Source organism: Spinacia oleracea, chromosome 4 (assembly GCF_020520425.1).
Source record: "Spinacia oleracea cultivar Varoflay chromosome 4, BTI_SOV_V1, whole genome shotgun sequence".
NCBI lineage: Eukaryota > Viridiplantae > Streptophyta > Magnoliopsida > Caryophyllales > Amaranthaceae > Spinacia > Spinacia oleracea.
In genome coordinates, this window is record NC_079490.1 from 160,543,533 (window position 1) to 160,570,743 (window position 27,211).

At 39.2% G+C, this 27,211-nt stretch overlaps 1 pseudogene; it reads left to right on the plus strand.

The window, feature by feature from the left end:
• Nucleotides 1–2,203: 2,203 nt before the first annotated feature.
• LOC110789288 (serine decarboxylase-like) lies at nucleotides 2,204–8,470 on the plus strand (annotated as a pseudogene).
• The last annotated feature ends 18,741 nt before the right edge of the window (nucleotides 8,471–27,211 follow it).

Genomic DNA, 27,211 nt, shown 5'->3' on the forward strand with positions numbered 1-27,211 from the left:
TCGTGGGGCACTGTGTTTGGAATGGCTATATTTCGTGCTATGCTTTTTGTTGATGTCAACAGGGGGAAGTCATGGGTGCAAACTTCCAAGGCACACTCAATCCAGTTCCTGAATCAATCTCTCTGAATCTCTCTGTAAGCCAAGGGTGCTCCTCTTTCTTCTCTCTAATCTTTCTCTTTTGTTTTTCAATTTTTATGTTCTGTTTCACAATAGTCTGTATAAGTTCTTGTTTGTTTGTACTTACTCTCTTTGTAAAAAGTTTGCAAGTGTTGTCATCACCAAAAAGGGGGAATATTGTTGTTCCTAAGTTTTGGTTGATGACACACACATATTGCAAACTTCCTGATTGTGGTTGCTAAATGACTTTGAACAGGCATATGCCCAAGTTTCTATTAGGATAGGAACTTGAATAAACTGGTGAAGTTCCTGAGGTACACTTGGAACAGTCAATGGAGTTTCAGAGCTGGAAGTTGTATCTGTTCCAGTTTGAAGTCACAAGAGGAGCAACACAGTTACATATCAAGAGTTCCGAATATCCACAAGAACTATTACAGACTCATAGCCAAGAGTTCCTGTGTTAGCTAGAGAGGAACTCATCAATGTTCCTTGGCTGGAACGTCTGAAGCTTCTGAGTTGCAAGTTCCAGACAAAGGGAAGACATGAAGTCTAGGTAGTCCACTGTACTTAGAATTTTATGTAAATATTAATTATGCTAATGGTATATAGAGTACTCAAGGAACTTATGATTTAATTAGGCCATTTATTTTATTGGAAGCGATTTTTATGGAAAACATTTTCATAAATAAAAACAAGTTTTGCATATTTAATATAAAATAGATTTACGTTTTATTTTATTTAAACAAAACTTATTTTCCTAAAAATTCTCCTAAGTTTTTGTAGATAAATAAAATCTGTTTTAAAGAAATATTTTAGGGTTTGATTGAGTCAAATCACTAACTGCTTTATGGCTGAACGTGGGAAGTGGTCTTCCCCTTGTTCCTCAAGTCAAGGGACGTGGAGACCAAAGTGCTGGCAGTTAGCAGTTGAGGTTTTGAAGGGAACTAACCCTAAGGATAAACACTATAAAAGGGAAATCGTTTTTGGTTTAAAGTACACAAACATTATGAGAGTTCTTGCTTTCCTAAAAACGTTTTGTCTAAGATTTTCTAAAACAGTTTGTGTCCTAGTTAATTCAAAGTTCCTAAGTTCCTTATATCCACACAAAAGCATTATTAATATCTAGAGTTATCCAAACACGAATTATATTTTGTATTAGTAAGGATAGAGTTATCCTGTTTAGACTTAGAGTTTAAGTCTGAGAGAGAGAAGTTAAGGAGTTGTAATCGAAGTAGATTACTGTGAGGAACACGAGTTTGAGAGGAACTTGTGTTGGAGAGATTATTGTAATCGAGGCATTACCATAATAAAAGAATTCTCTTCTTGATTAGTATCAAGAAGTTTTCACAATTGTTGTTATTGTCTTCTCTATTCTCAGTTTCTTGATTGTTTCTTAAGTTCCGCAAGAAACTTTATCAAAGTTCTAATTACAATTCACCCCCCCCCCCCCCCTCTTGTGCGTGTTCCTACTGGAATAACATGTGTCATGATTTAAATTGAAAACTAAAATATTTAACTTATATAACCTATTATACATGTTACAAAAAAATGTAGAAAAATCTTAATAGTCTAATTTATTTCATTCTTCATATTGACTACCTTATTTACATATTTTCATATTAAAATATTGCATTGGTAGTAAAAATATTTTGATGACGCATAGCCTACGTGGCGCATATATGTACCAAATAAACTTCGACACGTAAGATTGTGACAACTAAATGTTGTCGCTACTTGCGACCTTTATCATCACCCTTTCGTTAAACATCAAATGATGCAAGAAAAAAAACGGAGGAAAAGCATTACATACTAATTAGTGTAGTTTGAACCTATGACATCAAAATCATACTTCGTATAAGATAAAATTGCTACCACTTCAGTTTCATGGAGTGAGAATCTCTTATTATCCATAGACATCTCACATCTGCATAGTGACTAATTGACTATAGAATAGGTATGCTACCATTTCCTAAGCAAAATAAATGGTCAATCTCTTAGATCAATTGTTGTAAATGCATGAAGGGGAAATAAGGGGTGTTTTTATGAAATTCTTTTATACGTGTTATCATGTTAGGGTAAGATATAGATGACAGGAAATGGAGAGGATCCAAATATTGTTAAATGGGTAGATGGTTGGTTTACCTACAATAGGTTATGGTAAGGCCGGATTATTTTCTTACCCGAAAAAAAAAATGTACGTATATGTTGACTAGGCAATTTTTAAAACATTGATGCATCAAGCGCCCTGATCGACTCTCGTCTCTCGTTCTTGTCGCCAATCGGATAGAGCGCATATATAGAATCAAACGTCCGGTCGTTTCCCTACGAGCCACAAGACACTCATTTTGCACAAGGCTTGCATCCTTGCCTTCAAAAGATAAGAGTGCGCCATTTGTATCTTTAACAACAACCTAATTACGACGGGTCAAAAATTCCGTCGCAAAAGCCTTTTGCGACGGGGATAACAACCAAACAAAGACGGGAACAACCGTCTCAAATATTTTTTACGACGGGTTAACGACGACCCTCTTTTATGACGGGTTCGCGACAGTAAATCCCGTCATAAATCAACGATTATTGGCCTTTAGCGACGGGATTTCCCGTCGTTAATGTTACAATTTTTTGTGGTGAGATCTGGTGCCAAAACATTCAAACCGTCACGATACGCATATGATAGTTTAGTAGGAACACTTGACAAGAGGGGGGGGTTGAATTGTTTCTTGGGAACTTGGGTAAGTTTCTTGCGGAATTTAAACAATAAAGAGACTGATAACAATGAGCGAAGAAAGATATAAAACTGAGGAACCTTCTTGATCCTAATCAAGAAGAACCTCACAACTCTTTTGTATTAATGCAATAACTCTATTACAAATACACTCTTTAACTCGAGTTCCTCTCGAACACGAGTTCCCCACAGAAATCCCCGTCGATTACTGTGCTCCTCTTTCTCTCTCTGACTTAACTCTAAGTCGTTCCTTTTCTCTTTGACTTAACTCTAAGTCGCTCTTTTTCTCTTTGACTTAACTCTAAGTCGCTCTTTCTCTCTCTGACTTAACTCTAAGTCACTCAAGGATCACTCAACCCTTAAACCCAAAATACAATTTGATAGATTAACTCTAGTACATAATAAAGCTTATAGCAATAAGGAACTCAAGGAACACTCTAATTTGCAAACTGATTCTTTTAAAACGTTTAAGCTCTTTAAGATATATTTTGTAGAAATCAGTTGTGTTTTGAAAAGCAAAAACTCTTTTCCTTTTATAGAGGAGTTTTACCTAAGGTTGGAGACCCATGTTCCCCTCAACTACCCACTAACTGTTACTGCTAAGTAACATGGGCATAGTTGGAGAGAAACAGGGGAGACCAAAGCAAAACACTACTTGCACATTTAAATAGAAATACGCGGGAGAGTTTTAAGGATCATGGAAAATCTTTTGCTTGAGAAACAAGGAGAATGAAAACAGAATCCTATGTTTACATTTATTAATTAAATTCATTTTATTTATTAACAAAGATTTTCTAATTTAAAACTCTTTTATAAAATACTTAGGTTCCTTTCGTTCCAAATTACGTATAAACATTATTAAATACTTACATAAATCCTAAACATAATCTCATATGTTGTCGTCTTCATGTTGCACCTGTAGGAAGCTTCACTCGAAGTATTCACTGTTTGTTCCTTCTCTGGAACATCGATGATCCACATAATATATGAGGATCTCGCCTTAGGAACTCGCCTAAGGATCCCGCCTTTGTAACTTGCCAAATGATTAATTTTTCAACGTAGTGTCTGACATGGATCAAGTGACTTGCATATATTCCATTTGCTTAGTTTATCCAACTCAGGATCTCCCTAACTTAGCATTATCCCTCTAAGGATCTCGGAACCTATTTTGCAACATAACTTAACCAATAGTAAGGAGTTTGCATTGTCATCATCAAAACATTAGGATCAACATCATATATATATATATATGTACTCATGTAAAATATGTTGATGCAGGATATCCATTTAATTTGGACTTGAACTATGGCGCTCTTGGTGAGTTGCAACATTTCTCAATGAACAACCTTGGCGATCCATTTATTGAGAGCAACTATGGTGTACACTCAAGGGACTTTGAAGTTGGTGTTTTAGATTGGTTTGCTCGTCTTTGGGAGATCGGTCAAGATCAATATTGGGGATATGTTACTAATGGTGGAACTGAAGGAAACCTTCATGGCATACTTGTAGGGTACGTATATACGTAGTATATATATATTGTTCTACTTCGTCGATTATTTGGTGTCATATGCACGTACAGTTTTCATATGAACTAATTTGCACTATCTCTGTTTCTTAAAGTTTTTTACACTTATTATTTGCACGAACTCCAATGCAATATTTAACCACTAATATATCCAATTATGTACGTGAAAAATTATAAAAAGTTAATATTATGAAAATACATACCGAGACCAATCTAACAAAATCTTATATGATAGCGTTTTGATGTACGTAGTACATATTTTTTTTTTTGGTTAGAATAGAGTACCATGCATTAGATTAACCTATGAAATTACAGAAATACGGGTTATCGTTACCCGCCGCTCCATCACTATCAGAGGGAGGGCCTATACAAATAACATCATTGTCTTTGCAAATATTACCATAAACATCTACTGGGGGGTTAATGTTTACACATTTAAAAGGGGGGCAGTTCAACAACCTTGCTTTCTTAGCCACATGATCCGCATCCTTCACTTCTTGTCTCCGCACGCTCCTTAGGGAGTGATTGAATTCTCCCGAGGTACTCCCTACACATTGAGTAGATGTTAGTCATCTTGTCCTTTGGGTGGTCTTCTTTGTTGATCCCTAACACTGCTCTTTCACAATCCGACGAGATTGTGATATCATTCCAATTGTTATCACTGCACCACTTTAAAGTATGGAAGATCGCCAGCGATTCTCCACTTAGTGCATCAGTTGCCGTGGTTTTACCCGTCATAGCCTCTTTCCATAGCCCATTTTTGTACCTGCATATTGCTGCAAAAACCTACTGCAAGAGATGTTTGACAAAAGGACGCATCAACCTGGACATTAAGGTTAGAAGTAACCAGTTCCAAGTCGACAGATTTGGATTTTTTTCTTATTATGGGGGCAGCAGTAGAGAACTCCTTAGCAAGGCAAAGAGTTTTCCTCCACACTGAAACAATAGGTTTAGACTCCTGTTTAAACACCCACAAATTTCTCCTTAATCAAATACCCCACAAGGAATAGGCAAAGACCGTGGACAGGGGGCTTGATGTATGATTAGGGGGATCTTTCCTATTTATATTGCTCTCGAACCACTCTTTGAAAGGAAGGGAGGATCCTATATGGTAGAGGTTATCCTTGCTTGCCTCGTCCCAAAATTCAGTTGCCCTAGGGCAGTCCCTAAACAAGTGATTCATGTCTTCCTCAATATTTGGGCAAAACGAACAGTTAGGGTTAGGAATAATGTGTCTATGGGCCAGATGGGACGCACAAGGAATTCTACCCCACATAATTAACCACGGAAAGATTTTTAACTTAGGGGTACATTCCACTTTCCACGGAATTGCCCAATCCCCACTTTTCCCTTGAAGACTTTGGAGGTCTTTTTCCCATAGTAGGGAGTAACCAGATTTAGAGTCAAAAAACTTTCCCTCCCCCAAGGAACACACAGGAAGGTCACACCCTTTGGCCGTAATTGGGATAGCCTGGATCCAATGGTGTAAATGAGGGGGAATGGGAACAGAGAGATTATCAAGACACCAAGCATTATTAACAATTTATATAACAGTGACCTTTGGGCACGGAGAGATTATCAAGACACCAAGCATTATTAACAAGACACTGATGTACGTAGTATATAATAGTGAAAAGTTATTGTAAAAATTTTCATACTTTGAACACATATTCCAAAACATAATTTTTAGAAACATAGGTAAGACTTATTAAAACCATGTATTGAATGAAATTTGATACTAACAAAGTTATTCTTGTATAATAATTCAGGAGAGAGGTGTTTCCCAATGGAATTCTGTACACTTCTAACGAGTCACATTACTCCGTTTTCAAAGCTGCACGTATGTACCGAATGGAGTGCATTAAGATTGATACATTACCTTCTGGGGAGATTGATTGTGTGGTTTTAAAGACCATACTTCTCCAAAATAAAGATAAACCAGCAATCATGAATCTAAACATAGGTAATTAATCCTTTCACTTCTTCGATCTTCAGGCTTACACTACAAAAATTTGTATCTTTTATGACAGCCTAATAACGACGGGCAAAAATCCCGTCACAAAAGAGCTTTTGCGTCGGGGATAACAAACCAACAAAGACGGGAATAACCGTCGCAAATATATTTTACGACGGGTTAACGACGGGATTTTCCATTAACGACGGCCCCCTTTTATGACAGGTTCGCTACGGAAAGTCCCGTCGTTAATCAACAAGTATTGACCTTTAGCGACGATATTTCCCGTTGTTAATAGTACAATCTCTTGTAATGTAATTATTTTAACCATTTCGATCGACGTCAATCTAATTACATAGTACGTGCTATTGCTACAGGAACTACGGTAAAAGGTGCTATTGATGATCTTGATCAGTTGATCTTGTTATACACACTCTTGAAGAGTGTGGTTTCTCACACGACCGATTCTATATCCATTGTGATGGAGCCTTGTTTGGTCTTATGCTGCCATTTATTAATCAAGTTAGTAACTCAATCTCTTGAAAGACATACCGATTGAATTGCATGCATGTTCACGATCATCACTCTATTATTGAGAAAAATAACCCACATGTGAAACCCTACCGGATTTATATATGATCAAACTCTCACCTGGTGTGGGATTATCATTTTTTCATCACCCTCAAGATGCTAACCATTCATTTCAAAAACAAATTGTACGTTATTACGCATACTATTACTCCGTATTAACTACCAAAGGGGAATATGTTGTATATCAATTAAAGTTTCTGTTAGAAAGTAGGTGTGAGTATTGTGTCCCACATCGGAAGATGAAGCAAAGATCTTCTAGTTTATAACCTAAGTAGACCTGTCAAACGGATCGATCGGGTCGGGCCGGTTGTAAAAAAAATTCGGTTCGGGTTGAATCGGGTTGGTCACTTTCGGGTTCGGGTTTACAAATATTTGTTCAAGACCCAGAACTTTCGGGTTCGGGTCGACCCAACGGGTTGAGAGATTTTATAATGCGCATCATATTTTCATTAATTTAGGTGATAAATATACACAAATTCACCTATTTTCCTACACAAGGTTATATTTAGTCAAATTCAACCATAAAATGGCGTATAATTCAAATTAAAATCATATTACACACAACAATAGTAAAAACGTGTTTATTATGCTTAATTTTCTCATAATCTCATTTATTACTATAAATACAATGGTTTTCAATCGGTCGGGAACAAAACGGGTTCGGTCGGGTTTTGACCCATTATTTTTGGGGTTGCTCGGGTTCGGATAAAATCGGGTTGCTCGGCACAAAATCTTGTTCAGGACCCAGTATTTTCGGGTCGGGTCGATTTTTGACTAGTCTAAACCTAAGTGAACTACTCCTCCTATTGTCCTATTGCCAATTGATTTTGGGATAGAACATCACTTGAGCTATGTTTTAGGATAGAACATCACTTGAGATATTCTGTTTCATCCTTGATTCTCCCATTTGTTTTCAACAGTTTCTCGCAATAATTGTTGTAGTTGTTTCAGTATTGTAAGTTTTAATATTTTTGGGTTGGTTCGTAAACAGGCACCTCAAGTGACATTCAAGAAGCCAATTGGCAGTATTAGTGTATCCGGCCACAAATTTGTGGGATGACCAATGCCTTGTGGTGTTCAAATGGTAAGGCTAAAACATATAAATGTTCTATCTAAGAATGTAGAGTATATAGCTTCAAGGGATGCAACAATCACGGGTAGCAGGAACGGCCATGCCCCTATCTTCCTCTGGTACACCTTGAACCGCAAAGGAAACATTGGACTACAAAAAGACGTTCAAAAATGCTTAGACAACGCTCGTTACCTAAAGGAACGGCTCAGAGAGGCTAGCATTAGTGTCATGCTTAATGAGCTAAGCAACACCGTTGTGTTTGAGCGTCCTCAAGATGACAAGTTTATAAAACATTGGCAACTTGCTTGCCAAGGAAACATAGCTCATGTTTGTGTAATGCCTAATGTTACAAGGGAGAAGCTCGAAACTTTCGTCGTTGATCTAGTTGAGAATCGTTCATCTTGGTTCAAAGATGGAGGCAATCAACCTCCTTGCGTTGCTTCAGAGATAGGCAACGGAAATTGTACTTGCCCTTCGCACAAGTGAGAATTAATACGCGTGGTTTGGACAGGTTTGTATGCATTGGCTTGAAGAATCATTATTTATTTCAAGAATAACGTAACGGTATTTACAACGGAAGTTCCCCCTAAAGAGAACATATGTAAAATTAAAATACTAACCAATATCTTTCTTCAAAACATCTAATTATAAATATACTCAAGAATAACTACAAAATCACGGTATATATCTAGTCATGAAACATGTTAGAACATTTATAGAGTAAATGAGTTTATGATTTATGAGTTAAATGTGAAGTGTGTATTATACTAGGAGTTGAGGAGGTAGTAGAATGTTTAAAGTTTATTCCAAGCGGATGCAACGGTTATTTGGGCTACTGCAACGGTTTTGGCGTTGCATTAGCCCGCCCGTCGGGCGACTTTCTCCAATCGCCCGCCGGGCGAAGCGTGCCCGACCGGGCGAACCTCGCCCGTCGGGCGAATGGAAAAGTGTCCGTTTTTAGCGTTTTTGTGACGGTTGCTTGGATGTAACAGTTGGATATTATTTCCAACGGTGACTCTTCATTAAGAACTCTATATATAGAGTACTTTTAACACATTTAAGATGATGGTTAACATATTAATATACTTGCATACTTTTGAGAAATCTTCATGCAAATTATTTCTTCAAAGTGAGACATTTGAGGGTTAAACACAAATTCTTGTTGGATTGATGTTGTGAGAACACACAAGATCAATTGATTCTTCATTGTATCTCAATTATGTTATTGTGAACCCGATTGTTCATTTGTGGGTCGATAAAATACTATTAGAAAAGCGTATTATCTCGTGCCTTGAAGATTTTATTGGTCCCCCCACAGTGATATTTCTAACAAAACATTCGATCAAATGTGTAACATGACAATTAACTAGCTTAAAAGGTAGCCCCGTTGTTTACGTACTCTTGCACAAAAATATGCTTCATACATATTTGAGCCGTTCTTGAATAACACCCATCTATAACCTAAATTAAACGATTTCCACTACACGTACAATATCTATTCTATAAGGTGGTTACGGTAAATAATCTTTTGGTGTCCCCTTTATAAATAATCTGTAATGCCCTTGTTAATTGTGAAATACAATGAATGTTTAATTGCAACATACACCGAAAAGGAAATTACTTAAAGAATTGCAAATCAAAAAAGTGGAATTATACCAAGAAACACTACAAGAATTTGTATCTTTAACAACAACCTAATTACGACGGGTCAAAAATCTCGTCGCAAAAGGGCTTTTACGACGGGTATAACAACCCAACAAAGACGGAAACAACCGTCGCAAATGTCTTTTACGATGGGTTAACGACGAAATTTTCTATTAACGACGGCCCCCTTTTATGACGGGTTCGCGACAGGAAATCCCGTCATTAATCCACGATTATTGACATTTCGCGGCGGGATTTCCCGTTGTTAATAGTACAATTTCTTGTAGTGAAAACTGCAAATCATATTGAAGGAATGTATTTTAAATCAAGGAATATATAATTATGCAAAATTTATCAAAGGGTCAACATTTTCTTTGATACAATTTCCATAAATTTGCAGTTCAATTGATCTCTATCCAAAATTGTACGCATGTGCAAAAAATTGTACAAGAATAATTAAAATAATCTTAGTTTCTAATCACACCCCCAAAAATTCTTCAATCAAAATTATTGTTAAATATTACGGAGTAACTTATTACAACCACACAAAATCGAGCAATATTTTTCTTAGAGGAACTTTGTAACATTTTTTGCTTACATGTTTATTGAGGTTTTGTTTGATACGATAATAACGTAATTTTGCTTTTTATAGTACATGTCGCGTGCATATAAGAATAGTACTTAGATATCTCAGTAAGGGTTGTCAAAAAGTGATCCGACTCGAGAAAACGACCGAGAGAACCGACATCCGAATCAAATATACCCGAAAATTATGGATCTCAAGACTAACCAAAACCAACCGGCATCCAAAACGAATATATACCGGAAAATTGTGGATCTCAAACAGATCCGATGTTGACCCGAAATCCTATTTAACTCGTGAATTCAAGATCTAAATCTGATCCGCTAGCAACCAGAAAGGACTCGTAACCCGATTTGCATCAGATAACTTTTAGCCGAACCGAACCCAACATGCATTTGATCCGACAACAATCTGAAAACCTATATTACCCTGTAACAACCGCAATCGACCCGACGCGATATTACACGATATCCGATTGAACCCGGTGAATATCAACCTGAATCTGAATTAAGCCGAATTGGTGTCAATCCGACCCGATAATATCCCATATCCAAGAATAACCCGGCTTGAGTTAACCCGGTAACCGAAATCCACCGAAGATGAACTAGACCAGATTAATTATCTCGAACCCGATTTAATTTACTCATTATTAAAATATGACTCAAGTAAACCAAATTGAAATATCTATACTAATATATTAAAAGGCGTTTGTGAAAACGTATATGTGTCACGTAGACTCCCTCCGTATCACGCCATGTCACCACTAATAAGCATCATGGTATGTTATTGACAACCAAAAAAGAATGTAGCAAGGATCAAACATCAAACCTCATGGATTAAAAGTTTCACTTCCTACCATCTCAAATAGCTACAATGTTTGTCATATTTTCACATATAAATGTAAAATACAATCTTTTAAAATTGGGCACATTTTTCGAAAACGTAAACCCGACTAAAAGTAAAAATCGGAGCAACGCCCGGGCCACACACTAGTTAATTATGTAAATCCGGTTAGATATATGAAAAGCGATTCTATGATTTTTATATACTCCATATTAAATAATTCAGAGAAACAGTAATAAAAATGTGTAAAATATTTATTTGGTAATAAGTGCAAAAATAATAGTAGTACACAGGAAAGTAATCCGAATTTAATTGTGAACTCGAGAGTCACTCGATCGTTGAACGTAATAATACAAGTCTAACGCTATCTAAAACCGAATCACAAACAGTTGACTTGAATCTGATGTATGTCCCATCCGAACCTGGCCGAAACCCAATACTTAGTCATCCAAACTTGACCCAAATCTAAGACTTATCCGGGCCAAACATGACCCACACCCACTGTAAATCAATCAAAATTGTATCTCCGGCTAACGCCCGAACCAAACTAAACTCGAACCAAATCAAGCCGGTACAAAACCGTTTTCAACTCGAACCAGTTACAAACGAACCTGAAATTGACCCGAACATAAATAACTAAACCAAAATCTACAGAATCCGAAACAATATATGTCACGACTTCATCAAAATTAAAGATATCAGAACCAAATAGAAATATCAACCCGACATTATCTGATTTCCATGTGACCCAAACCAGTTGTAACCAATCTCAATGACCCGAATTGACAACCCCTAACATGTTTAGTTGGAATATATGCGTTGGCTTGTGGGCAACAACAAGTTTTTTTTTTTTTTTTTTTTTTTTTGACATGAGCTCAAAGAAGAAACTACGAAACATTATAGAACGAGATTAAAGTAGCCGCCGCTCCTTTAGCTAAAACATGTGCATCGTGGACTCTTTGTCTCTCCACTTTGTTGATACTACACCATTTGAAGGACTGGCTAGCTAGCTTAATTCTTCGTATCGTCCATAGCAGCGTGATGTCCACTTTCCCATCATCGATAAGCATTTCCACCAAGTTATGAAAGTCAGTCAAAATCGTCACATTTTCCAACCCTCGATCCTCCGCCCATTTCAAACCAAGAAGGCATGCATTAGCTTCTACCTGAAGAGACGAATTCGCATACCCATAAGTGCCACCACCTTTGATCGAACCCACACCACGATCTTGACCATCTAAGTACCAACCCATCCCTACTTTCCCTATGCTCCTGCTCCATGAACCATCTACCTGTGAGGGGGTCGAAAAAGCACGAGGCTAATGCGTGACCTCGTCCCTCGTGGGTGTGACGCTTCTTTTTTTCAAATCAGTGTAATTGGATTTCCTGTGAGTTTACACCCAATTGACTAGTAATATAGGAGTCGCCATTCACTTTTTTAACGACAATGAGAAAAACTGACAAAATCCGGTTATCGTGACTTAAAGGGAGTGCAATTATGTTTGACCACGACGGCCGTAGGTTCCCTTGTGATCCCTGGTGGTGGGGATCGCTCAACGTACACCCGCAGGGTAGAGATTGAGGGTTCGGGGGACTGTAACTACCGAGAGGAGTACTCGCTCTTCGATAACTCCAGAGGCAGGATATCCTTACTAGCTCAGCATAAATAATTGAAGGGACATGCGTTAACTATTAAACTAATCTGAGTTGATTTTAATAATATACAACATATAGTACTAGATCGAGCGTGGTTATCTGATTTAGATTGTTTTAAGGGACCTAGCATGATAATCCATTTTCTCAAAAATATCATATTTATTAAGCGTGATCGAACAATCAGATTTTAGTTAGTTTAACAGTTCATAAAAGGGCGAGGAAAGCAATTAAACCATGGAAAAGGGACACATTACGACGCACCCTTGAGAGGTGCCTCACGGTTCTCAGAAAACTAACCACTTTGACTTTGCTATTTCTCCTTTTATTTAACGAATCTCAAATTATGGGATGGGATACGTTCTGTTCGATTTATGGATCGATTGCGACAGAACGCGTGATCGGTTTTGCAGCGTGAGGCTTAGGCTTGGGGGTTCAGAGTCAATACTCAGAATAATAATTGTGTGTTGTTTGTGTCCTTTTCACGTCGAACTTAAGGCCCTATTTATAGGAAAGAGTTCGTGGAAAGATAGAATTGCAGAACTCTAATCCACGAGGAATTAGGAAAAAACACGTACCAGGTATTTTCAGCGCCCAGGCCTGGGCGCCGAAGATTTCGGCGCCCAGAGCCAGGCGTTGAAAATAGGGTCTGGGCTGTTTTTCTTAGTCAGATTCGGATTCCTAGAATCCGGAGTATTTGAGATTTAATTGAGTCCTTTAGTGCGTATTAACCTTGTGACGGGATGCGTCTGGGCCCGTTACGAACTCTAGGCTCGTTAGGATTTTAATTAATACGTGACTCTTACTTTCGAATCATATTAGGAATAAGATTCTCTCGCAATTTCTATCTCATTTAGGATTTATGTTGGAGTGCAACACCTAATTCTGACAGGTTTCTATCTTTTATGACTTGCCACTTTTAACAATTACCGATTACGGCAGTTACTATTTTTAGCAGGTTTCCATAAATATCAGGTTTCTATAAATAGCAGGTTTCGGGTGAAATGAAAAGGGGTAATGAGATTCATTATTTTATAGGAGATGCGTTGTCAAGTGGAGATTTACGTTTTCATCATCGAACCTTCCCTTTCGGGAATGGGGACAAAAGTAGGTGTCTACAGTTAGCCCCCACTTTGACTGAGTCTTGGAATAAGACGATGGTCAAAGTACTAGACGGAGTGCGCCACACAAGCCATTGTGACCTGTTTTTGCGAGGGTCTCACGAGCCCCCGAGTGATAACATTTGACTTAAGGGTCATCACTTGGAGTGTCGACATATCCCTCACGTGTCATTGGGATTTGTCAACGGATAGTATAGAAACTTCCTCACTTTGTCATTGGAATGATGTAAAGAAGTGTAGAAACTCCCTCACTTTGTCATTGGGAGTAGCTACAGATGTTTTCGAAATCAAAGCTATAAAGTGTAATTGGGCCTGGCCAAGCCCAACCACGAGGTAAAAATGTTTTTAAAGATTCTCATTTTCAAGGCTAGTTAAACGAGAAAACCCCCTTGTTTTTATGGGACGTAAAACGAAGGAAAATCCAGCACATCGTTCTTTTTTGGAAAAAACGGAAAACCAATCCTTTAATTTTTGGAAAAAAGGGAAAACCAATCTCATCGTTCTTTTTTGGAAAAACGGAAAACCAATCCTTTAATTTTTGGAAAAAAGGGAAAACCAATCACATCGTTCTTTTTTGGAAAAACGGAAAACCAATCCTTTAATTTTTGGAAAAAGGGAAAACCGATCCTTTAATTTTTGGAAAAAGGGAAAACCGATAAAGGTTATTGCTGCAGCGACTAAGGACCTGCGTGGTTAGTGACGCAGACCCCGCCGGCTAAAGATGGCGAGCCTGTCCGCTAAGGGTGGACACCCCGTCCGATAGAAGTGGACGAATCTGTTTTTGAAATTTGAAGATAAGGACCTACGCGGTTTGTGACGTAGACCCCGCCGGCTAAAGATGGCGAGCCTATTTTGAATTTGAAGACTTTATTTTTCGAAAACTGAGGACATGCGCGGCTAGTGACGCAGACCCCGCCCGTTGAAGGTGGGCGAGCCCATTTTGAATTTCTTACTTTCTTTTCATTTTGCCTATGTCGAAGGGCTTTTGTGATTACAACCTGTTGGTGGGTCGCAATATTTCCTGATTAGGTGTGTCCTATAAGTGGGCCCACACTAAGTATATTTCTGTTAACGATATTTTTAAAATACCGTTTTTTTTCCTTTTCTTTTTTGAGATTATCCAAACACGGGACTTGTGTAGAGCGCAGCCCGGGAATGTGATTTTGTTCGCGCGCTCTCTGTTGGAGTATACTTTTCGCGAGCCCCCAAACACTCGGGCTTTGGGGGTCATTTTTCGCATACTTCATAACGTCTTTTAATCATGTTTGGGGTCGAGCTCGTATGTGCGAGTGACCTTTCATAGTGGTGTGCTACTTTGGCGAAGTCATGGGGTGCGACTTCAGTCTTCGGGCGACAAGGTTTAATATCATTCGGTTTAGCTTGGCCCGATTTAATCCTTTGACAGACAAACATTTTTTATTTGAGAAACCAACGAATTAACAACATTTTTTGGTGTTTCGAAGAATGACCTTGATATTTTTTATTTTGAAAAATGTACATATATGTTTCTCGAGACAAGTCTAAGTTTCGACCAAGTTTTACCATTCATTTTTGCTATTTGGGAGCTTAAAGGTGCTTTTGGGCTTGATCTTAATTGTACATAGGGCCTCGTGTCTAGCAACATGGTTTTAAGTCTTTTCCTGCTCCGCTTTTTGTGAAATCTGGGCCTTGGGCTGCATTTTCGGCGCCCATGCCTGAGCGTTAAAGATTTCGGCGCCCAGCGCTGGGCGCTGAAAATGATTTCTGGCGAGGTTTCTTGATGACACAATTGGTTTCTTGTTCGTTCGTTTTTTTTTTTCTTTTGAACGCGTTCGTGAATGTTCGATACTTAGAAAGATGATATGTATGTGCGAACAAGCGTTCATAGAATGGCCGTTGTGTGCGGTCTATTAATCAGTTTGCTTGAATCATTTTTTTTTTTGAGCAATGACTGATTTTGAATAGTTTTCTTAGAAGCTTGATAGGGTTCAGGCCCATTCATGAAGTAGGCTCAAACATCGTACCCTTTCGATTGTTCAAACATTTGCTTTGAGATTTTTTTTTTTATTTTGCCATGGTTGTTTCGTAGCTTGGAGCCCCCAAGTATGCATGTTGGGATGCTTCCTTTTGGCGTACGATTTTTGTAGGTTCTTTCGAGACAGATTCCCTGGGGTTCCGCTCGTGTAGGTGCGAGCTATCCCTTCCGTGGTAGGCAATGTTTTGCTACCTTTAATCCTTAATGTAGAAGTCGTGTGGCTTGCATTTTGAATTTGGGCGATAAGTAGTTTTTTGCCTCTTTTACACATGCTCTTGGTCGTGCCTACATTAGTGCAATATGCCTTACTCTTTTTTAGACTTGTACCGTAGGACGGTTTGAACTTATGGTGCAACGTAGGCTTGTGTGGCCTAACGGCGTGTCTTAGAACATTCCTCCAGGCGTTTGGGATATCATTATTATTTTTGCATTGGAGTACTTCATCATGCCTCGTTCAGGTGTTTGAACAAGTGTAGCACCTTCTGCATGGGTTTGCACGGCTTATTACTTCGTTCGATGCAAGGATTCATAGGTGTTTCTTTCTTATTTTTATATCTGGGCAAAACTTGGCTAGCAGAAAGATTCAGCGCCCAAGCTGGGGCGTTAAAGATATTGGCGCCCAGCTCTGGGCGTTGAAAATGATTTCTGGGTATATTTTGACAGTTCTTATCCTTGATTTTTTTTTCTTTCGCTTTTGCTTTGGAACGATGTAGACTGTGTAACGGGCGCTTTATAGGGCGAGCGTTATGTGCAGTGGTTTGATCGGAGTTTTGGTGACTCGCGATTTTCAGTTACCCTTGTTAGTGGGGCGACTTTATATACTCTAAGTAATGCTTAGAATTTGGGAGGGGTTGTAGCCATTCTAAGGTTTGTTTTACACGATTAAAGCTTAGGATTGAGCCCCTATGACATATGTATAGCATTAGCGTCGAGAATTTGCGATGAAATCGTCATTTTGAGCATTTTTATAGTGTTTTTCTCAAGCCCCCAATTGTAGCTACGGGATTGTCTTGGTGCTATAATGCTTTGCATACGTTTTTATGCATTCATGGTGACATGGATCATGAATAGTTTGAACCAGACTCGTTTAGTGCGAGGTACGTTCGAGTAGTGATTTTGCTGCTTCTCTTGTAAATGTCATATTGTGCGACATTTCCATGGTCAAGGTAGTCACATGTTGAAGTGTGCCTTGTCCAAAATCTAGGTGCCTTTCTTTACCCATAATCATATTTGGAAATCCTTTGACTCACTTGCAACATTGAGATAAACGCATACTTAGCTTAAACCAACGACACTTTATTATGTTCGAAAAAGTCTTTGAAAATTATTTGAAAATTATTTAAAATCTGAATCCTACTGTGTACAATCCGAGGTGTCCTAAGTAAGTTGACTTATAGAAGGGTTCGTACAGGATTACATGAGTGAATGTAATACTGTTACGATTTTTGGAATGCTGTCTAAGGATTTGCTGGAAGCCAGGGTGCAGGCGTCAAGATATACTTGTGCCCGTTTGGCTTATGCTTTAGGCTTTTAGGGCCATCTTTTCCAGAATTGCGGGAATATAAACCGTTTTCAAATTGACTTAGATTTACTTGGTGTATGTCTGCACAAAAGGTCAAGGTATACTTAGTTCTTTCTCTAGCTCTTTCATTTCAATTTTTTTTTAGCCCCCAGTTGCTATTATGTCTTCCCATTAATGATGTTTTTTAGATTTCAATTTTAGATGCCCGTGTCATATGTCTGAGTAGGGTGAGCCTTGGTTAAGTGCCAAGTCCTATTGACAATGTCTGTTTTTTTTTTTCAAAGGGGATTCGCAAACGTTTGAATTACCATGAACGGGTGCCCTGAGTTCGAATGAACGATGGGGCGATGCCGTAGAACAATCCTTTTTATTGCAAGCTTACTGCCTTTACTACTTGTTGGCGATTATGACTGTGTCTAGTGGTGAAAGAAGGTCTTTAAGAGAACGACTATGTCTAGTGGTGAAAGTAAGTCTTTAAGTGAGTTAGTTCGCTTTAGGGAGGGTCAAGTCGAATACTTTAGAGGTCATGGACGCTTGCGCTAGCCCCCCATTCAATTGAGGCAAAGCGATCTTTTGAGTCTTGGCTAAGTTCCTAGGAGTGTGAGAGCTCCTTCTGGCAAGGGTACGTGCCCTTATTTTTCGATGTGTGCTCATTAATTTTGGCATCTTGATGAATTGGATTCTTCCTTTGACTTAAATTTTTCTTTCGACTTGGATTGCAAGTAATTAAATTTCAGTAAGGGACTTCTATTCTTTATTCTTGTTTTTCTATAGGCTTTAATATTTTTGCAAATTGGTTGGACCGTATCATGGATTGCCTACGTATCCGCCTTAAATAGATTTAATTTGGAATCAGGTCTTGCGTAGTTCTTAGCCAGAAAATGGTTTCTTAGAATGCCGAATTCGATAAGTATGTTCTGAGATGGAAACATATTATTTGAAACGGTAGAATAAGTGAGGTTTATTATTATTATTTTAACCTGCTGCTTTGCCGTAAGCCAAAAATTTGTTTTATATATTTTTTGAGTACATGTATTTTTTTGGTGGTACGTATGTCTGAATACGTGTTGTACCCCCCAAGTGTTCGTTATTGTTCCGTGTATGTGCGGAAAAAATGACGAGCACTTTTGGACAAATTTTAGCAAGCAGAGAGATTCAGCGCCCAGGCTGGGGCGTTAAAGATTTCGGCGCCCAGCTGTGGGCGCTGAAAATTATTTTTGGGCGGATCTTTTTTTTTGGTGCGCTAAATGCTCCTTTTTCTTTTAGACTAACTTTAGAGGCGCTTTGCAAAGTTTGCTTTTGTATTATTTACATTTTTTGTACTTTTCATTTGTCTTTTTTTTTAAAATATTCGTGACTCAAGACGGTTTGAAAGATGGGTTGAATGAGATAGGATAATTTGTATAGGTATTGGTCAAGCATGAGGATTATATTTGCTAGGGCTCACAATTTGCAGCCTCGAACTAGTGTCATGAGTTTACATCAACCAAGGCCAATGAGTAGCATGGGGACGGCTCAAGGGAATATCAACAGGATGCATTCAAACAAGTTATATGGTCATTATGCTAACGGTGGTGTAATAATGGGTTTGGGCTTTGGAAATAACGGGTATGACGCACGTGTCAATGGCCGTGCGTGGTTTGCGGTTGACAATAAGTTCAAGAACAAGAGTCGAGGTAATGGTTTCTTGGGTTATGGCAATGAGAACATGGATGGGTTAAATGAGCTGAACAGGGACCCCAGAGCGAAGGCGTCTAAGAGCATAAGGATTGGAAAGGGTAGATATCGTAGAATCTTATGATTTGGATTGGTTGACTCGATTCTTTTCCTTCGTTTACTTGGGTAAATGTTGCACTTTGGGAGGTGCGGGATAAGTATTCCATGGTTCGCTCTTTTCGCTCTCCCTTTTCTCTTTCTCTTTTTTCTTTCTTTGCACTTTGGGAGGTACGGGCTAAGTATTTCATGGCTCGCTTTTTTCGTTCTCCCTTTTCTTTTTCTCTTTTTTCTTTTTGCTTGGGATTTTCCCCAACATAAATCCTTCAAATTTTTTAAGTATTTCATGGCTTGCTCTTTTCGCTCTCCCTTTTCTCTTTTTTTTTTTTAAGTATTTCATGGCTTGCTCTTTTCGCTCTCCCTTTTCTCTTTCTATTTTTTCTTTTTGCTCGGGATTTCTCCCCAGCATAAATCCTTCAATCAATTTGGGCTAAAAGGTAGATGGTTGTGGTCTTTGAGTCACGAGGCGAGACTGAGTGAGCCTCGTTTGGTAGGCCTATAGTGGACCTTTAATTTTAGTAGGCCTAGGGTGGACCTTTAAATTGTCTTACTTTGCAAGCGTATTTAGTCGTTTCTTAAAATATGCAAATAGCGTAGATTCAAAATGTTGTTTTTACCTTATTGAATTTTAACGAAAGAATTACATCGAAAATAATTTTTTGCTTCTTTTCAGATTCCGGTTTTACGGGATTTAATTTGGAAGTTGTGATTTAGACTCAAACTTTCATTAATCTTTCTGATTATAACCCGGGTATGAATATAAGGAGGTGGCCTAGACTCAAAATAATGACGTGGCGTAAGCCTATAATACTTGACCCAGCGACTCTAAGACTTAGGCTAATTGGACCACAACTTTCGTTGGTTGACACTTTAGACTTTAACCCTTGGGTGTTCATTTGTCATACGCCATTTTGCTTAATGTTGGCAAGGTAGTTAGTTGGGGAGATCGAATTTTTATTTTTGCAAGACTAGAATCATTAGTGCGGCTTCCCTCTTAGTGTGTATTGCTTTACTCCAATGGTAGCCTTATGGCATGCCGATTCGGGTATTTTCATGGTTCGTCACGTTGCGTTCATGGAAAATCTTTCAGTCCGTACTTAGGAGTATTTCAAGGAGCGAGTGGCTCGAGAGGACTACGATAGTCGTGACCCAATGTGATCATAAGCCTTGAGGCCATTAATTTTTTGCTAATGGTATTGACACCTTAGGTTCACTTTGGGGTTTGTGCGACTATGGGGGAATGATTTTCAGAATGTGACTGTTTCCATTTTGCAAATACTATAATATATTTTTTATTGGTGAGAGAGAGTATTGAGGCCGTAGATTTTTAGCAAGGGATGACAATTACATATGGGTGCTTATTGATTTAAATGTTAGGAAGGGAGACTCAATATGGTTTAACCTTTTAACTTGCAGAACGACACCAAGCATTAGGACCGATTCTATGGATAAGACAACTAAGACTTAGGATCTAAATTGTACTTCGGCATAGCATAGTCTAGACTCGGATTTATTTATTTTTTATTTGAACATTATTTTTCCTTGAAGACTTTATTCGAACATTATTTTTTGAATACTTTGCCCATGTGACATTCAAGGTCGTTTAATTAGCATGCTCGGTTTCGGAGCCGAACATTGTCGTCATAGGAGGCCTAACAACGACACAAAGAGTTATTTTATTTTTTTACAAGTCGCTTTTAGAATTGAGTGCCTTTTCATACGCCCTCGCAGCAATTTTTTTTCGAATTTTTTTTCTACGTATATTTTTTCATGCGCGGGCATCGAGGCTGCTGCGCCTGACCAGAAGGTCAAACAGCAACATCAGCGCCCAGCGTCGGGCGTGAGAAATTCTGGCGCCCATCCAGGGGCGCTGAAAATGCGTCCCTGACTGGTTCTCGTTTTCTGTTCGCGTATATTTTTTTGTTTATGCGACTTTGATTTTGCGTGCTTGCCTAATAACATCTTTTACGCGTTGTGCAGCGTTTGTGGGATTCGTTACGGGCCATCCCGAGCGTCGCTTATTTTTGTGGCGATCGTTCGGGTTTGCGGAACACGTATTTTGGTATAACTCTTTGGCCAATTGGTTTATGAATGTTTGGGCAATTTTTAAGGTCGTTGGTTTTACTAGGATAGTTTGTCACACACAATCATATATTTTGCTACACATAACTAACATTCCATCATGAGGCAATAATAATATGTCATGTAGTTTATGATAGGCTTCTATGGGTAGTTATTTGCGCCTGGCTTGGTACCGCTTCTATCGTAGATCCAACACATGCCCCGGTCGAGGTAGTGTCTTCAGCAGACGAATTTCGCTTAAGAGGCCAACCCGCAAGTGCAAGCCAAGGGGGCATGCAGGCAAGAGGGACCTAATGAGCGAGCGATTGGGTTTGGGACGGGTGTACTACTAGCGAAAGTGCCGAGTGGACAACATTAGAAGCGTATGCACCCCCCGGTTGGCGATGGGTATCGTTAGTCCCAACTCCCAAGATGAAACACCAAGGGAGCCAAGATTCGTTATGCGGTTATGTCCGTTCACATTAATATGCTGATTTTCAGGTCGTCCCAACTTGATTGGGAAATAAACGCGGGGTAGGATCGTTTCACCCTTCGGCTATTTTGATTACCTACAAGCACGAGTATTTCCTTCACTATCCCCAGTGGAGTCGCCACTGTGAGGGGGTCGAAAAAGCACAAGGCTAATGCGTGACCTCGTCCCTCGTGGGTGTGACACTTCTTTTTGTCAAATCAAGTGTAATTGGATTTCCTGTGAGTTTACACCCAATTGACTAGTAATATAGGAGTCGCCATTCAGTTTTTTAACGACAATGAGAAAAACTGACAAAACCCGGTTATCGTGACATAAAGGGAGTGCAATTATGTTTGACCACGACGGCCGTAGGTTCCCTTGTGATCCCTGGTGGTGGGGATCGCTCAACGTACACCCGCAGGGTAGAGATTGAGGGTTCGGGGGACTGTAACTACCGAGAGGAGTACTCGCTCTTCGATAACTCCAGAGGCAGGATATCCTTACTAGCTCAGCATAAATAATTGAAGGGACATGCGTTAACTATTAAACTAATCTGAGTTGATTTTAATAATATGCAACATATAGTACTAGATCGAGCGCGATTATCTGATTTAGATTGTTTTAAGGGACCTAGCATGATAATCCATTTTCCCAAAAATATCATATTTATTAAGCGTGATCGAACAATCAGATTTTAGTTAGTTTAATAGTTCATAAAAGGGCGAGGAAAGCAATTAAACCATGGAAAAGGGACACATTACGACGCACCCTTGAGAGGTGCGTCACGGTTCTCAGAAAACTAACCACTTTGACTTTGCTATTTCTCCTTTTATTTAACGAATCTCAAATTATGGGACGGGATACGTTCTGTTCGATTTATGGATCGATTGCGACAGAACGCGTGATCGGTTTTGCAGCGTGAGGCTTAGGCTTAGGGGTTCAGAGTCAATACTCAGAATAATAATTGTGTGTTGTTTGTGTCCTTTTCACGTCGAACTTAAGGCCCTATTTATAGGAAAGAGTTCGTGGAAAGATAAAATTGCAGAACTCTAACCCACGAGGAATTAGGAAAAAACACGTACTAGGTATTTTCAGCGCCCAGGCCTGGGCGCCGAAGATTTCGGCGCCCAGAGCCAGGCGTTGAAAATAGGGTCTGGGCTGTTTTTCTTAGTCTGATTCGGATTCCTAGAATCCGGAGTATTTGAGATTTAATTGAGTCCTTTAGTGCGTATTAACCTTGTGACGGGATGCGTCTGGGCCCGTTACGAATTCTAGGCTCGTTAGGATTTTAATTAATACGTGACTCTTACTTTCGAATCATATTAGGAATAGGATTCTCTCGCAATTTCTATCTCATTTAGGATTTATGTTGGAGTGCAACACCTAATTCTGACAGGTTTCTATCTTTTATGACTTGCTACTTTTAACAATTACCGATTACTGCAGTTACTATTTTTAGCAGGTTTCCATAAATAGCAGGTTTCTATAAATAGCGGGTTTTGGGTGAAATGAAAAGGGGTAATGAGATTCGTTATTTTATAGGAGATGCGTTGTCAAGTGGAGATTTACGTTTTCATCATCGAACCTTCCCTTTCGGGAATGGGGACAAAAGTAGGTGTCTACACTACCACCATGACTCCCGTGGCAGTCCCTCCCCCTCTATCGCATAGAATAGCTCTGAAGAAACCTGGTGGATAAGGCCCATTGCTTTTTTGAGGGTGAAGAAACTGGAGCCCTGAGGCCCCTTGATCTTGGTGAATACTATGTTGACTCATGCCCTCCGAGATTAGGGCCATAATCGAAGTATGAGTAACAGTTTCCCCCCTAAAAACTCTTTTGTTTCTGGACAACCAAAGGCTCCATAATGTTGCAACAAAGTACACGCATCTTGTGCTGTGTTTCCCATCCTGGCTCTGGAAAAGCCGGATATAAAACAAAAACCACTCTGTGAAAGACATGGTTTCATTAAATTCTGAGCGGATGTCGAGATTACCGCCCCTCCACGTTTGCCTTGCCAAGGAACAGAAACGAAAAATATGTTGGATGTCCTCGTCCTGTCCACTACAAAGGTCACAACTAAGTAAAAGTTGTACCCCTCTTCTACTTAAGTCCACTTTAGTCGCAATGCCCTTGTATAACAATTTCCAAAGAAAAAGTTTCCACTTAGGTAAAATGTTCATCGACCACAAATTCTTGAAGAAATCAAAGGCCTGGTGATCCCCTATGCCATCCACCTCCTGTTTCATAATGAAAGCATAATCTGTCTTTACTGTTAGCTGACCTGATTTGTGAAAGCGCCAGTAAAGAAAATCTTCTATATCCGTTGCTAGAGGTTCCATACCCACTATATTCCTAGCGTCCTCAAACTCAAAACAGGAGCTCAGGCGCTCAAAATTCCAGCTCCTAGCCGCCATGTTAATGAAATAACTAACCCTCCATTGACCTGCTTCCCTAAGAGTAATGTGAGATTTGTACTTTGGTACCTTACCTTCAACCCACTTCTCTTTACCTGCTATGACATTGATACCATTCCCAATCTTCCATCCACAACCATCCAGAAACCTGTTCCCAGCCCTAGCGATACCCCTAAACCCCTGAGATAAATTTTTCCCTCGAAGTGAGGTTTGCTTCCCTGATCTCAACGAGGCGAGGATATTGTTCGAATACACGGTCGCTAAAAGTGACTGGGGGTTGTTCACGATGCGCCTGCAAGCTTGTTTCATTAGGAGCGCCTTATTGAGACAGGCCACACTCCTAATACCAAGTCCCCCTAAACCTTTAGGTAATTGAGTGATAATCCTTCTTACCCAATGCAACCCGTTGTTCTCCTTGTTTGCCCAGAAAAAACCACCTAGAATAGAGTCGATTTTTGAAGATATCGAGACCGGGACCTCGAAGCAATTTAAAACATGAGAGGCCATTGCTACAAGAACCGAGTTAATAAGCACAAGTTTTTGGGCCTGAGATAACACCACCGAGTTCCAAGCCTTAATTTTCCCAGCTATCTTGTCAATGATAAATTGAAAGTTGGAGTGCCTAGTTCCGTGGTGATCAATTGGGATTCCCAAGTGTGGGCCTAAAACTTGCACTTGTTGCATCTGGAGGGCTCTCTTGAAGGTTTGTTGAGCCTCAATCGGAGTGTTGGGGCTAACTTTGAAGTGCGATTTACTCAGGTTAAGTTGCTGACCTGAGATACGGCAGAACCTAGCAAGGATGCTCGAGACATTGCCACAACTTTCCTCCGTAGCTTTAAAAAATAACATTGCGTCATCAGCAAAGAATAGGTGAGTAACTTTTGGGCTCCGACGAACTATAGTGATCCCATCAAATTTCCGCATATCTGCTCCTAGTTGTAGCATTCTCGAGAGAGTGTCCATGCAGAAGAGGAAAAGAAACGGGGATAAGGGATCCCCTTGTCGAAGGCCACAACGCGGCTTAAATTGCTCTGAGGTGTTACCACTAATAAGAACCTTGTAGGAGACTGTAGAGATGCACTGGTGAATCAACTGAATCCAACGCCTTGGAAACCCATAAGCTTGAAGAACACTGAGAAGGAACGTCCAATCTACTCTGTCATAGGCCTTGCTCATATCGATCTTAACTTCCGCTAAGTACACATTGCCAGTTCTTCTTTTATTTATTTTGTTCAAAACTTCATGGCTCATGAGAACATTGTCCGACATTAGTCTTCCTTTGACAAAGGCATGTTGAGTAGGGACGATTAAGTCACCTAAGACCACCTTCATTCGTTTAACTAGGCATTTGGAGGCACATTTGTAGATCGTGTTACATAGACTAATCGGTCGAAGATGACCCACCTCCTCCGGATTTTCCTGTTTGGGAATCATGACCAAAAGCGAGTGGTTCCATTCTTTTAGAAGAAACCCGGTTGAAAAGAAGCTCTTTACCGCTGCACACACTGAAACCCCAACCGTTTCCCAATGTTGTTTAAAGAATTCCGTTGTATACCCGTCTGGGCCTGGCGATTTAGAGGCTCCTAAAGAGAACATTGCACTCCTAATTTCCGAGTCTGTGAACTCTCTATCCAACCCTTGGCATTGTGACTGGGATAAAACAGGAAGGTCCATTTCTTGGAGCACCGTGTTGACCTCATTCTCGTGTTGTAAGTATGAGTCACAGTTAAAAACATGTTTCAGGGAATCCAATCCACCACTAAGTCTTGAACCTTTTGTTGCCCTTCTTCCCATGTCCCTGCACTATTTCTCAGTGTAAGGATCTTGTTCCTTTTCTGACGAACTTTCACCCTTGAATATAGTAAGGGGGTTGGATAATCACCCTTTGCTACCCACAACTCTTTCATACGCTGTCTCCAGAACTGAACCTTTAACCCTGCGATATCCATCGTTTCCCCTGCCTTTTGAATGTACTCCTTCCCTGCATCCACATTGTCCACTCTCGTGCCTGCTTGGTGTAAATGGTCGTTTAGTTCCTTCCAATTTACCCCCCAGTGCTTCTTATTCCTTAAACACCAAGATCGGATCCTTTGACGAGTTCGAACAAGTCTTCTAGATAAGACATACATACTTGACCCTATAACGGGAATCCGCCACTCCAAGTTGTGGCCATGTTAAATTGCTAAAGCCCATATATAGCTGAATTGTTGGCAGGGACCTTCTTTAGTTATTTTAGTTGTAGGATATTTTGGCTGAGGAGACAAAAAGAAATCGTTTACTCCATATCTCATAATTTGTGTATCATATCAGTTAATTTTATTACAAGGTTAATATTTATATTTAGTCAACCACTTTTATTTTCAAATTTAAAATTTGCGTAATTACTCTGTATTAACCAATAACAGAAAGTGTTAAAACCACTAATTGTGGAATAGAAGATTTAGGCCCCCTCTGCTTTTGGATCCCCGACACCAACCTCATAGGTAATTTGTACTCTTACTATCTTTGAATTTTATTTAGATATGTTGACTATATTTACTCGTTTTCACTCGAGTCCATAGGTTGACTACTTGACTTCCCACCTTTTAGTCAACTCTATCTTCCTCCACAAATATGATACGAAGGATTAGGAGCTGCCTCTTTTTAATTATATATCATATATAATATATAAACAAACGGGGAAGTTGCCAAGTTGTAGCATATGGAAACCAACTCTCGATACTTCGTATTAGGTAAAGAAATTTAGTGGGAATGCAAAAACAACTTGCACATTTTAAATCTAGGAGAATACTTTAACATACTTACACAGATTGATCGATTAATAATAATAATAGTCCGTAATAATTTAATACGTAATATTACGTAAAAAAAGACTCCTGTAGCATTATCATCTAGTGACGTACCCTCAATCATATTAATGTTCATCATGCATATTCGAACTATGTTGTCTATGTACATCTGTTTTCTATATTTAGCTATGTACATTTATGTAATAATTAATATATTGCTCACGAAAAGTAAGTAAGGATTATGTTTCATTACTTTATCATAATAAAGTTACAATTAGGTGAGCGTTACAATTAGGTGAATAGAGCATAAAGTTCCTTTTATGAAAGACATATTTTTA